At 36.0% G+C, this 13,843-nt stretch overlaps 2 protein-coding genes across 2 annotated transcripts in view; one reads left to right on the top strand and one right to left on the bottom strand.

Moving 5' to 3' along the window:
* TM9SF3 (transmembrane 9 superfamily protein member 3) overlaps nucleotides 1-13,843 on the bottom strand; it is a 696,120-nt gene that overhangs the window by 199,138 nt on the left and 483,139 nt on the right. The gene's annotated exons all lie outside the window — the stretch shown is intronic.
* Nucleotides 12,174-13,843, top strand: part of LOC148955147 (xylosyl- and glucuronyltransferase LARGE2s-like) — a 159,743-nt gene continuing 158,073 nt past the window's right edge. The window contains exon 1 of the mRNA XM_089100559.1: nucleotides 12,174-12,391. The gene's annotated coding sequence lies outside the window, so the exon portion shown is untranslated. The remainder of the gene's footprint in view (nucleotides 12,392-13,843) is intronic.

Genomic DNA, 13,843 nt, shown 5'->3' on the forward strand with positions numbered 1-13,843 from the left:
GAGTCTCTTTCTTCGACTACTTGCAAAAGCCGTCAGACTAATTGCGCCAGTTTTAAACAGTTCATGGTAACGAACTGTAAGTAAGAAGAGAAGCGCATTTCCTGTGACAAAAATGCATTCTTCCTGTGAATACGTGCTTTTGTTTTGTTTTTTTGAGAATTTTGGTGATTTTGATGGTTAAGAAGACTGTAAACTGAAGGAAAGTAAGTTGAATAGTGGTATTAAAGTTGGAAGCGACAATATGAGCAGCCAAGACCCCCAGCAGGGGGGTTCACTAATTACTGGAGCTTCTCCAACTCCACCCTATATGATAATTCAACCGAATACCAGTGCTGGTGGGCAGTATAGTAGCACTGTGCAGTATATTACAGCTCCAATGCCATACAGCCAGTTTCAGGCTGCCCATTTTCCCCAGGAGAGACAGTTCCAGCCTCAGCAGCAAGTTTTGCATATCCCAGTTAGTGACTCTAATGGACGACTCAGTGCGCTTAGTATGAGTGGATATAATTTACCTGTTAAAATCGGGTTCAAGGTGCTTGATAACAATAATGAATTTCCACTATTATCCGAGGATTCTGATGAGGATACGTCAAGTGTAAATCCAATATTGGCAAAAGGATTAATCGATGGCAGAGTGAATGAAAAAACTAGATTCCCAAGTCTGGGTTTGAATCCATCTTTGGGAAGAAAACGCGTGAGGTCCCCAGTAGAGAATTTGCAAAGTATAGTAAAAAGGCAAGAATTAGAAGCAGAAGTTTCTGGTCAAAGTGAGATTCCGTTGAATGAATTGCTTCAAGTAAGAGTGGAATTTGAAGTGACAGATAAAAATGAGAAACTAGCAGATGATTTTTTAATATTGAAATGTTTAAAGGAGAATGTTTTTCCCATCAAGTACGAATTTGAATCAAATAGAGAAAGGAATGTGGTGATAGTTCATGTCAACGACAATGAAGAAGCTGAAAAAGTAATGAAAATACAATCAATTGGAGGTGTATTAGTGAGGGGAAAAAAGAAGGAATGTATTAAAAGAGGAATCATCAAGGGAGTGCCCTTGTATCTAAGCAATGAACAACTTAAAGAATGCATAGAGTCATCTGTTGAGATTACAGAAGTAATTCGTCAAAAGAGATATAACAGGGGTTTAAAGAAAATGGAGGATAGTTATGCGGTCATGGTCGTTTTTACAGGCAATTTTCTGCCACCCAGTGTATGGTGCTGTGGAAGGAAAAAATAAGTTTTTTTATACAATCGTAGAATTCTCCAGTGTTTTAAATTCAAGCGTTATGGTCATGTACAGAAAAATTGTAGAGCAAATGAGCCAGTCTGTTTGAGGTGCTGTGGAAAGCACGAGTCTGTGAGTTGTCCCCTCAAAACCAATGATCCTGCAGAAAAAATTAAATCTTACAAATGTGCCAATTGTTAAGGCTGTCATTCTTCAACATCAAGGGAGTTTCCAATTAGGCAGCAAAATAGAAATATTCTGGAAATGGCAGAAAAATATAGCATGGGATATAGGAGAGCACAAGTTATGTACAGAACATATGCCCAAGCTGCTCACAGGAACCAAATTCACAGTGCAAAGTCATACAGCGTAGTGGTCTTCCAAACCAAGGAACCGAACAAGACATATATAGAAGAGTACCAGACACAGTTACAAAAATTCTTGTTGGATTATTATTATCCCCAGATTTGTTAGATATGACCAGCCTTCCCCTGCTGGAGAAAGTGGAAAAACTTTTTTCATTTATCAATGAATTAAATATGGGACCGATTGATTGTGAAGCAATAAGAAGCAAATGTATTGACAAATGCCTTTGAAGTTACTTTCTTGGAATGCATGTTCAGTGATGAAGGAGAAGAAGGACATGGTATACCATTATGCGATTAAAGAGAAAGTGAATGTCATATGCATTCAAGAGACATGGCTTAAACCTTACAATAAAATAGGATATCATGGATTTAATATAATAAGGAAAGATAGAATAACAAAGGATGGAGGAGGTGTTATGATTGCAATCCGTACAAATTTACATTATGAACAGTGGGACATTGATTATGGTGATGAGCCTTCAGAAGAAGTGGATGTAATTGGATGTAAATTATATCTTGACTCAAAAACTGTGATCAACAATGTGAATATTTACAATCCAAGCGGTAACAACAAGGAAGTTGGTTCCTTGGCAGCTGAAATTTTTGATGAGGTACCTAAAGCAGAAGAACTTATAATAGTTGGTGACCTTAATGCGCACAGTAAAATGTGGTGCAGATGTGATTTAATTAATGACTCCGGAAAAAGTATAGAACAATTTTTACTTGAAGAAGATATATACTTGGCCACTCCTAAGGGTGTACCTACAAGAAAGAATGTGCAATCCAGTACTTATTCAACTATAGACTTGGTGTTTACAAGGACTAGATTTTGCAACAAAGTAGATGTTGAGGTGGTAGAAGATCCTACACTGCATAGCGACCATTTACCAGTGGTAGTACATATGGATAAGCCATGTCCATAGCAAAATACTAGCATTCCAAGATTTAAGATTAGAAAGGCAAATTGGAAGGAATGTAACTGTCAGCTTGAAAATATGGACATTAAACAAATTGTGCAGCAAGCACAGTCCTTGGATGACAAAGGGAAAGCTATTCAAGATGGAATCATAATAGCAGACAAAAACTCTATACCCATGTCTGATGGATGTGAAACCATAAGGAATTATTCTAAGTGGTGGAACGAGGAGTGCAGTCAGTTCAAAAAGGAGTTAAAGTGCCAGCAAAACATTTACAAGCGGATATCTACAGTCGAGAATTATGTTGCAGTTAAAAAGGCTTACACCAAGTTTAAAAAATGTGTGATTGAGGCAAAACGTAGAAGTTGGAGAGAATTTGTTGAAAGTCTGGATTTTAGGAAGCCAGTGTCTAAAGTTTACCAGTTTATGAAGAACATGAAAGCAAAAGGTGATAAGACAGGAAATCCGCCCCTCCCTTACTTTTGAAAACAAGATATTGATTAGTGATTTAGAAAAAGCCCATGGAGGTGCAAAGCATTTATTAAAGACTATCGGAAGAGAAGATCCCTTTCATGATGAGGTGGCACGATCAACAGCAAAAGTAAAGAGACTTAGTAAAGTTGATAGTAACGATGAGCCATTTACCATGAAAGAGTTGGAAAATATTGTGACGAGTCTTCGAGATACTTCCCCAGGCACTGATATGATTCATTCACGATTCGTGAAAGCAATGCCTAATAAATGGATGGATGCATTATTGGAAGTAATGAACCTTGCTTGGGACTGTGGAGTGTTCCCTAATATTTGGAAAAATTTCCAGGTCTTGATGATACCTAAGCCTGGTAAGGATATGTCAAAAATAGAAAACTATCGATTTATCACACTGTTACCAGTACTAAGTAAAGTTTTTGAAAGAATGATAAAAAGGAGGCTAAATTGGGAGATAGAAAAGAGAGGTTTTCTTAAAGATATCCAGTGTGGTTTTAGGAGAAAGAAAAGCACAGTTGAAAACCTGCTCTGTTTTAAACAAGATGCCCCTTATGCATTGCAGAACGGATGGATTAGGGTTATTGTCCATTTGGATGTGAATGGTGCTTCTGATTCAATGGTGCATCGTTAGATATTGAGTGGGGTTTTGGAAGCTGGAATCAGAGGAAGGACATTAGCTGTTACTGAGAACTCTTTGACAGGAAGAGGAGACACTGTTAGAGTTGGCTCTGTAGAGTCTAGTATTATATTAAGAAGAAGACGCGGGGTTCCACAGGGATCAGCACTTGGTCCTGATTATTAAAATATTGCAGAATATGACATACCAATTGAGAATGGAGAGTCGAAAGGGATGATATTTGCTGACGATAATTCTTTTTGGGCAGTAGCAAGAACACTAGAAGAGACAATGGAGGTTGTAAAATCCACATTACAACAAATTGAACAATGGGCTGAGGGAATCGATTTGAATTTTCCCCCTCACAAATCTAAGATGATGATGATTACTAGAAAGAGAATAACGAACTTACCCATACTTTATCTCAATGGTAATCCTATTGAGTACGTGAAACAGACTAAGGTCTTTGGGTGTGTAATTACTGACAAACTGAGTTGGTACCCACATGTTGAAATGGTTCGTGCTGCATGTATGAACAGATTGAACATTATGAAGTTGCTCACTTCATACTCATGGGGGATGAAGGCAGATATGTTATTGGAGTTCTATGTGAAGTATATTCAACCTAAAATTGAATATGCTTCAGTGATATATGGGTCTGGACCGCATTCAACATTAAAAAGGCTGGATGTAATACAAAATTCTGCTGTTCGAATTGCTTTTGGAGCAAGAAAAACAACACCAGTGATATTCCTACTTTCTGAAAGTGGTCTACCGGAATTTGAGACTAGAAGGAAAATAAGTGTATTGAAGTATTTGCAAAGATTATGGATAGCTGATAAAACCACCCCTTTGAAGTCAAGAGTTTTAAAACAAGGAAGAATCTTCACTGCAAACCCCAAAAATAAGAGGTTCCAGGCAAATATATTTGAACAATGTGACAGTATTGCAATACCTCAGGGAATTGAACCGAAGTTTACTGAGATGTTAAGAGTACCTCAAGTGCTGTTATCACCTCCTTGGAAAGAGAAATCTGTAGTATGTGGTTTGGATTTTAAGCAGACTAATAACTTAGATTGGAATACCTGTTTCCGGATATGGAAGTTAGAAAAGTATCAAGGATACTTAGACATTTATACAGATGGATCAAAAAATGAAGGAATTGTTGGTGCTGCATTTGTTGTCCCTAAAATGAATGTTTCAAAACAGTTTAAACTTCACAGTAAAGTATCAGTTTTCTAAGCAGAAGCAGTAGCTCTTGCAGAAGGACTTGAGTTTTCATTATCAGAAGTGCACGAGGAATATTTTGGCATATTGATATGTTCTGACTTTAAAGCTGTGATTTCTGCCATTAAGTCATTCCAGGCAGATCGGTACAAATCAGGAGAAATAGCTGATTGTTATTCAAAGTTGTTATTGTCGATGGAATCGAGGAGAGTAGCATTGCAATGGGTTCCATCACATGTGGGAATAATAGGAAATGAATTGGCAGATAGCAAAGCCAAACATGCAGCCGCAGAAGGAATGATTCGTAATTGCTCTACCCCCATAGTGTTCAGTCAATTGGAATGTGAGCGTGAAGCTGTATTACGAGAAAGCTTTGAGAATGTGAGAGATCAGACTGGCAATTTATTTGTTACAAGCGAGCTGCATGGGAAGTTCGAAAAGTCAATTTATAAAAAACTTAGCAGACACGAAGGACGCCTACTGTTCAAATTGAGGTCAGGTCACCTCGGCACGAATAACTACAGAGCTAGATTTCACGGTGAAGACAGCAATTGCATGACTTGTTCGGAAGAAGAGTCTGTGGAACATTTAATATTGGATTGCGAGGAGTATCAGGAGCAAAGAGACAAGATATATGCTTTCTTCAGAGGGAGGCCTGACCCCATAAGTTTGCAATCCATTCTTGGAGGGCTGAATGACTTGGAAGACAACCTGAAAATAGTCAGAATTTTAATACAATTCTTTAAGGAAATTGGAAAAGACTTAACGCTATAAAAACATTTAAGTTATGTGAAGTGACATATATAAATCAGTGATTTGGTTCCCAAGGTGTTCAACACAAAGGCGAACTCAAAACCCTTGATGATGATGATGATGATGATGATGATGTAAGTAAGAAGTGACACGCTCTATAGTAACCGAAACCCTAAAAAGTGGAATTTTGATACCAATAGATAAGACAACGGATTTATTTTTATTCTGATTTCAAATATACAAGCTTTGTCATGTTTAATCTTACCCATCAAAAGTTACAAGCCTGAGAATATTTTCGAAAAAGGGGGGAAACACCCCCAAAAATTCATAGAATCTTAATAAAAATCATACCATCAGATTCAGAATATCAGAGAACACTTCTGTAGAAGTTTCAAGCTCCTATCTGCAAAAATGTGGAATTTTGTACTTTTTGCCAGAAGAGAGATCATGGATGTGTGTTAATTTGTTTGCTTGTTTTTTTCCCAGGGGTGATCGTATCAACCCAGTGGTCCTAGAACATTGCAGGAGGGCACATTCGAACGTAAATCAAAAGTTCTAGTGCCCTTTTTAAGTGACCAAAAAAATGGAGGGCACCTAGGCCCCCTCCCAAGCTGATTTTTTCCCAAAGTCACCCGATCAAAATTTTGAGAGAGCCATTTTCTTCAGTATACCTGAAAAATTTAATAATTATGTCTTTGAGGATAACTTAATCCCCTACAGTCCCCAGGGGAATGGCTGGAAGTTGTGAGCTCTGCCTATTGTTTACATATAGCATTGGTTATTGGGAAGTGTACAGACGTTTTTAGGGGGAATTTTTTCTGCTGGGGGTGGTTGGAGAAGGTTACGTTGAAGGATCTTTCCATGGAAGAATTTTTCATGGGGGAAGGGAATTTTCAATGAAGGGGCACCGGATTTCCCAGCATTATTTAAAAACTATCAGAAATTAAATAAAAACTATTTTTTCAACTGAAAGTAAGGAGCAATACTAAAACTTTAAACAAACGGAAAATATTACGTATATGAGGAGGTTGCCTTTCCTCAATAGCTCGCTCTTACGCTATTTTTTTTTTTTTTTACTTTTAAAAAAGGTTATTGTTCTAATTAAACATCCTCAGTTATTCGAGAGTCATTTTTAAGTAACTAGAACAAAAATCAAACCAAGGTTATTATAAGGTTATTATTAGTTAAAAGAAAAGCAAAATTAATATGCAAATTTCGTTTTAATTATTCAGGTACGGTGAGGATTCTTCAACACCTGCATTAATTCAAAAACGTTCAGAAATTAAAGAAAACATAAGTTTTTTAACTGAAAGTAAGGGGCGACATTAAAACTTGAAACGAACAGAAATTACTCCGTATATGAAAGGGGCTGTCCTCTCCTCAGCGCCCCGCTCGTTACACTAAAGTTTTTTATTGTTCGAAAAGCACAGTTGTGAGAAAGAGTCAAACTTTAGCGCAAAGAGCGGGATGTTGAGGAGGGGAAAGCTCCTTTCATATACGGAACAATTTCTGTTCGTTTTAAGTTTTTATGTCACCCCTCACTTTAAATTAAAAATAACTTATTTTATTTTATCTAATTCCAACTAAAATTGTTCGAACAAGATACTAAATTGAACCATTTGAAAATAAGGTAAAAAATCTGTCACCCACGTTGCTGTGCGGAACTGGCCGGCAGTTATGTTTAATTTATTTCGCCGACAACCGAGAAAGATATTTATGATAATAGCAAGTAAAATAAACCCAATCTCATTACTTAAAATATAAACAATGCTATAGTAGATTCCGACGCCCTGTCAGCTTTCCTTTCCGCACCGAACATCTGATTTCTAGAGGAAATTGTGGCGCGCCGCTGAAAAATTTCGGCGTGTCGATTATTTTTCTCCCGCCGTTGCCCCCAGTTGATGCACATTTTACTTATTAGGGGGGGAGTTTAAGTTTGTTCAAAGAGCCCAGAGTGATTTTCAGATCTGAATAAACAGAAGATTCTGTTGTACTTGGAACTCGGAGAGCACATACTACACAGTCACACTTGTAAATTCGGGGAAAAGGTGACACAAGCAACAACATTCAAACATTGTTAGAATGAAAAATCTGTTCAGATTTTTTATTTTCTTGCTTTTCAATATATGGTAGCGTTTACTTCCCTCTGTGTTTATGTTTTTGTGATACCTGTTGTTGTGCTCAATAAAAACTAGTAATTACAGCATTATACCTTTCAACCCACTGCTTGTCACAGTGGTGAAGCAGCTTTTGTTCTCTGTGTGCAGCAGAACACAGAAGAATTTCTTACTCTTATGGTTTGGGAAAGGAGAAGAAAAAATAACAGACAGCTTCTTCTTGCAAATATTTTATAACATTTAAATTATACCCAGTTTGGAGGCTTTAACCAGGACAAGATTTGGACAATAGACACCGTAATTCATTTAAATGAAAGTTGATTCGGCTTTCTGATTCCATTATCAGGAGCGTCATAATGGGAGGGAAAGTAGCTCAAACTTTTCAAAATCCGGTGAAAGTTGGACCAAAAGTTCAAAATTAGACGGAATCAAAAATAAAACAAAGTAGCTGCAGTGGAATCTCAGAGAGTGGAAAAATTTCGATCTTATTTTGATACAAAGTCCAAGATCTAGTAGTGAAGATCCAACATTCAGTAATACAAAATATACATTCTGTAAAGGAAATCTGGTATTGATATGTTTAGTTACTCAATATAGTTACAGCCAAATTAATTAAATCCAAGATCGAAACCGTAAATTTGAAAAAAAGCTGAGGATTTGCCGGAATTTTGCACAGAATTTTAAAAATATTGATCAAAGTTATCCCCCCCCTCCAGTCTTTAGCACGCAAAATTTGAAACAAAATAAAACTGCTATGGCAGTTTCAATCATGGGCAGCAAAACAGCGCTGCCAAAGCCAAAGCTAAGAGCGATGTTGGCACAATGTATTATAACTTTTTTTTTACCAAGGCACTTTGTATTGAAGGAGTGGTCGGAGAAATTTCAAAAGGAGCTCATTCGATCGGAAATTGAAAGCTCTAGTGCCCATTTCAAAAGTAAAATATGATTGAAGATCAACCAGCCCCTCCCCCCCCCCCAAGCCCATTCTTTTCCCAAGACAGCCATTTTGTTCAGCATAGTCGAAAGTCTATAAACTACGTCCTTAGGGATGTCAACCTACCTCCTTCCCTCAGGGAAAAGGATTCAAGCTATGCGATCTGTTCATTATTTACACACAGTATATTTTATTGCAAAAGGGGGTTGTATTTGACCTCACTTTCCAAAATGACGAAGTGCATGCAGTTGAGCCTTTTAAAGAATGTTGAAGTGAGTGTTGAACTAAATCAAACACGTTACGTGCAAACGGGATTGTCAAAAGGGCATAACTCAGGAATGACTGAGTATAATAATTTAGAAGTTTGAGAAAAGATAAGGGAGATAATCAATTGAACAATAAAGCAATATTTGCATGCTGCTACTGCTACTACTACTATGACTACTGCTACTACTACTCCCACCATTACTATTACTACTACTACTTCCACAACTTCCACTAAAACTTCTGCTTCAGTAGCGAGCGCTGCCAAGGCAGAGGATATTGAAATGACCATCTGATGAAATACTGAGGGGAGAACTAAGCTGAATCAAAACGCACTATGTGCATATAGATTGTCAAAAGGGCGTATCAGTAACATTTTTGGAACGGCTTACCGTATCAAAATGAAACTTCCTAGACATCGTGAGGTGGATGTTCAACTGACCAAAAGGCAACATGTACATGCTATTGCTGATATTAATGCTGCTGCTACTAATGTCAATAGTACTACTAATGCAACATTATTACTGTTACTAACAATCCTAGCATAACCATCACTACTAGAATACTGGTACTGTTAAGTTTAAGCGCGTCAAGGTGAGTATTTGAGAGAATATTGAGGGGAAATTTTAACTAAATCAAAACGAACTATGTGCAAATAGATTGTTAAAAGGGTGTATCTTTAGAATGGATGTGGATATTAAGTTGGAACTTTCAGAAAATGCTTAAAGGGGGGATCAATTGACCAAAAGGCAGTTTGTGCATGCTACTTCTAATACTACTACTTTTACAACAAAAAACAACAACTACTACTTCTGCTGCTGCTGCTACTACTACTACTACTTATAATAATAATAATACTAACACTCTAACTACAACTTTTATTGAACTACTTGTAATACTAAGAGCATTTGGATAAAAATTTCCGGAGGGGTTTTGGGGGAAGTTGAACTGAATTAAAACTGTTAATATACAGTTTACAAAAAGACGATATCAGTAATGTCACAGGAACGGCTATTTTTATTAAGCTAAAACTTCCAGGGCTTGATGAGGGGTATGTTCAACTGACCAAAAGGCAATATGTTAATGCTACTGCTAATATTAGTACTAGTACTATTACTGTTAATACTACTACTACTCCTACAGCTAGTACTACTACTACTACTACTACTGTGACTACTATTACAACTATGCCTAAGGGTATGAAGGTGAAATTTTCAGGGAATATTGAGGGGGGAAGTTGAACTGAAACACAAGAGAGAGTCTGCTGTAAGCAGGTTGTCAAAAGGACGTATCAGTAATATGTTTGGAACAGTTTGGTGTTTGAAGTTGAAACTTAAAAGGCTTAGTGTGGGGGATGTTGAACTAACCAAAACGCAACATTTTTATCCTTATACTGCTGCTTCTACTACTACTAGTGCTAATATTACAACTACTGCTACTACTATTACTACATCAACTACTACTAGTGTTACTAGAGCTAAGGCTACTACTATTAATTCTACTGCTACTATTATTACTAGTGGTGCTACTGCATACTGCTATTAATGTTACTACTGCTATTACAATACGCAAGCTAAGGGTATTAAGGTAAAGCTTTCAAGGAATATTTAGATTGATGTTGAAATTTACCAAAACGAACTATGAGCATGAAGATTGGCAAAAGGGTGACATCGTTATCTTAGAAACAGCTTCCATTAATAAATTAGACCTCTCAGCGTAAGCTGGGCGGCTTTTGAACTAATCAGAATATACTACTTGTACACTATTTATAACATCACTACGATTGCTGCAGCTAATGACGCTAAGGGTATTAAGGTGAAACGTTTAGGTAAAGTTTAGAGGGAGTTTCAATTAAACAAAAAAATTATATGCAGGCAGGCTCTCAAAAGGGCATATAAGCTATAATATAGGCAGCCCATCACACAAAGCATTGTTTAATTTAACCATATATCTCTTCAAGTTGGCCCAAAGAATAACACTTAATACTATTCCTAAGACATTGTATCTATGCTTTTTGACAATTTGGATACGCTTACATTCTTTTGATGTAATTCAATTGTAAGAGCAGAAGTAGTGATAGTATTAGCCCTGAAAGTTTCAACCTAATGCCCTCAGTTGTTCTTTAAATATTTTCTGAGACGTTTTAATATCAACCAAATACACACTATGCATTTTGGTTTAGTTTTAAAGTAAACATTTAGTTTTTAAGCAAATTAGACTACAAGCAGCCAAGCTTATGAGGCTCAGGTTTTACTTGTTCGCCACCTGTAAGCCTAACCAAATTCAGTCCCAGATTTTGCATAGAAGTCCAGTGGATATTGTCCGTCACGCGTCAACCCAAAATCAATCCAATATCTCATGCCTTAATTCTATGACTATCTACCTTAGTTCTACCTTAGGAATGACCTATGGATGGATGATAGATAGATTTATCTATCAAAAAATGAAATGACATCATTTTTATACAATCCTAAAAGAGCTTATCCCTGAATTGCCTCTCAATCACTCGGACTATCTGTCTCGGCTTTTTCTACAATTAGGCAAGTCTTGATGCCTTCAAAATACTTGATATTAATTCAAATTATGTTCTGGTCTTCATTAAGCATGCGGACAGGGCATAATAAAAGGTGATTGGAGAGATTGGGCTAAATCGGGCCCCGCTTTTGAAAGGGCCCCGTGCAGCCATTAAAATGAACATTTTTTTTTTTAATTTGTAAGTATTCTTAAAATTTCCTGTAAGCGTTTCTCCTGGAGAGATCCTTTTTCAGGCTAAAACTAATAAAAAACTGTCTGATATCAAGAATAAAGTAGGAATACATTAAATAATTCAGCAGTAATGCCGATTGAGATTGAAGACGCAAGATAATTAGATTTTCAGACAGTTTCTGAAGAATTTACAGAGCGAAAACTTAGAAATATGTAAATTCATGTATCTATATTCGCTGACGTAAAATTACATTCAATAAATATTTTGTAAACGAGAAATAACTATATGTTTATTTATATATTTATGCTTGTATGAATGTATAAATTGTGTCTTAAAAACGGCTCCATATTTGTTTTGGAAAATTAGCATCCTGGGATTTTTTGCCCTGAAAAATTGCCAAGGCCAAGGGCTTTGAGACAAAATTTTAGAAAATATCAAGCGAAATATTAGTTAAATTCATTTTGCCCACCCCCTTTCCTTGAAAAATCTGAACCAAATGAAAATCCGAATTCTAACCTTAACGGCAGAAAATGGACAATTTGTATAATACTGGCAAACATTTTAAATAAATTGCTCATGATACTGGCTGTCTAAACTGAAAAAGCTCCAAGAAGAGGCATTAGTCATCTCTGTTGAAAGCACCATATTAATACAAAATTTCAGTCCCTTCAGGCTTCGGTAATGTCTTCAAAAGAGTGCCAAGAAGACGACGACCTGGTGTTAAAAGCCTAATACTTATTTTCCTTCTTGGTCTCTTTTTGTTAGCATTGACTCTGGGTAAGTTGCCATTATTTATGGGAAGACTAAGCCTACACTTATAATGGTATTCTTCTCAGTAGTAGTCTCAAGTTGGGCCTCTTCTGAATTAAACTCTAGACTATGGTAACTGAAGAGTACACTAGGCTAGTAGGCCAGAATAGGGTAATAGCCCCAGTAGCCTAGCCTCCTTAGACAGTGCTCAATCTTGCTTAAATGTTTTGAATAAAATTTGGTAAATTTTTACCAAATCATATTATTGACTTACAAATAAAGAGAATATACCACTTGATGCCTTTTTTATGCTCTTTCCAAATATAATAATCATTTGTGTCAGAAATGAATTTTACGCCCACCCTATATACCAATTCAGGGTACATATTTGCACATTAGGGGGATAAGGGTAAAGTTTAAACTTACCTCCCATTTACATCAGAAATAAAATTTGCCCCCCCCCTAATGTGCAAATATATACCCTGAATTGGTATATATAGGGATGGGGGTAAAATTCATTTCCAACAAAAATGATTATTATATTTGGAAAGAGCATAAAAAAAGGCATCAAGTGGTGTATTCACTTTATTAGTAAGTCAATAATATGATTAGGTAAAAATTTACCTAAAATTTTCTTATTTACGAGCATAGACAGTAAGCTATAATACATTTGGAGACAAATCCATTAACTACATAGGGATAAGGTGAACCCACTACTTGCTGCCATTTTAGGCTATTAATTTAAAAAACTTTCCACAAAACAAGTTTATCAAAAAAAAAAGTAACAATCTCCAATAAGCATGAAATGAACAAAAATAAAGTCAAATAACCTCCTAATCATACAATGACCACAATACACCATCAATAAGTAAATGAAACTCAAAACAAACACAAATTACAATAAATAGCCAAGTCAAACTCAAAACAAATAAATATGAACATGATTAGGCCTGACAAGTTCCATGCCTTCTCAAGGCCAGAGCATAATTTGCACTTTACTAAAAAAAAAAAAATGGCCATGGATTGTCAGTTTGATATACATATAGGCCTACTGATATATATTCCTTAAAGTTTTAGTAATTTTTTATCTATTAAAGTAAAAAAAAAAGTGAAAACATTTAAAATATATTTTTTTTTCAGTAAAATGCAAATTATGTTCTGTTTTTTTTCTGATTTCTGGGAATTAGCCTTATGGACTTACAAACTTAACTATACGAATTGATTTGGCTCCTAATCATTCTGACAGATATTAAAATATAATTTTTTTGGAAACCATCCCTATTAACTTACATACTCAACTTTACATATCAAATCAGCTTATAATGGTTGGTAACACAAAGCAAAATAAACAACCAAGAAACAAAGAAAGAAAGCAACATTTTGTTCAGAGGAATATAACTAAAAAATACCAAGAAAATGAGGGTGATTTTCAGCCAGTGAAAAAAAGAAGTGAAAAGACAAAAGCAGATTGTCAAGGGC

Source organism: Artemia sp. Qi Xiang Cuo, chromosome 2, assembly GCF_049724085.1.
Source record: "Artemia sp. Qi Xiang Cuo chromosome 2, ASM4972408v1, whole genome shotgun sequence".
NCBI lineage: Eukaryota > Metazoa > Arthropoda > Branchiopoda > Anostraca > Artemiidae > Artemia > Artemia sp. Qi Xiang Cuo.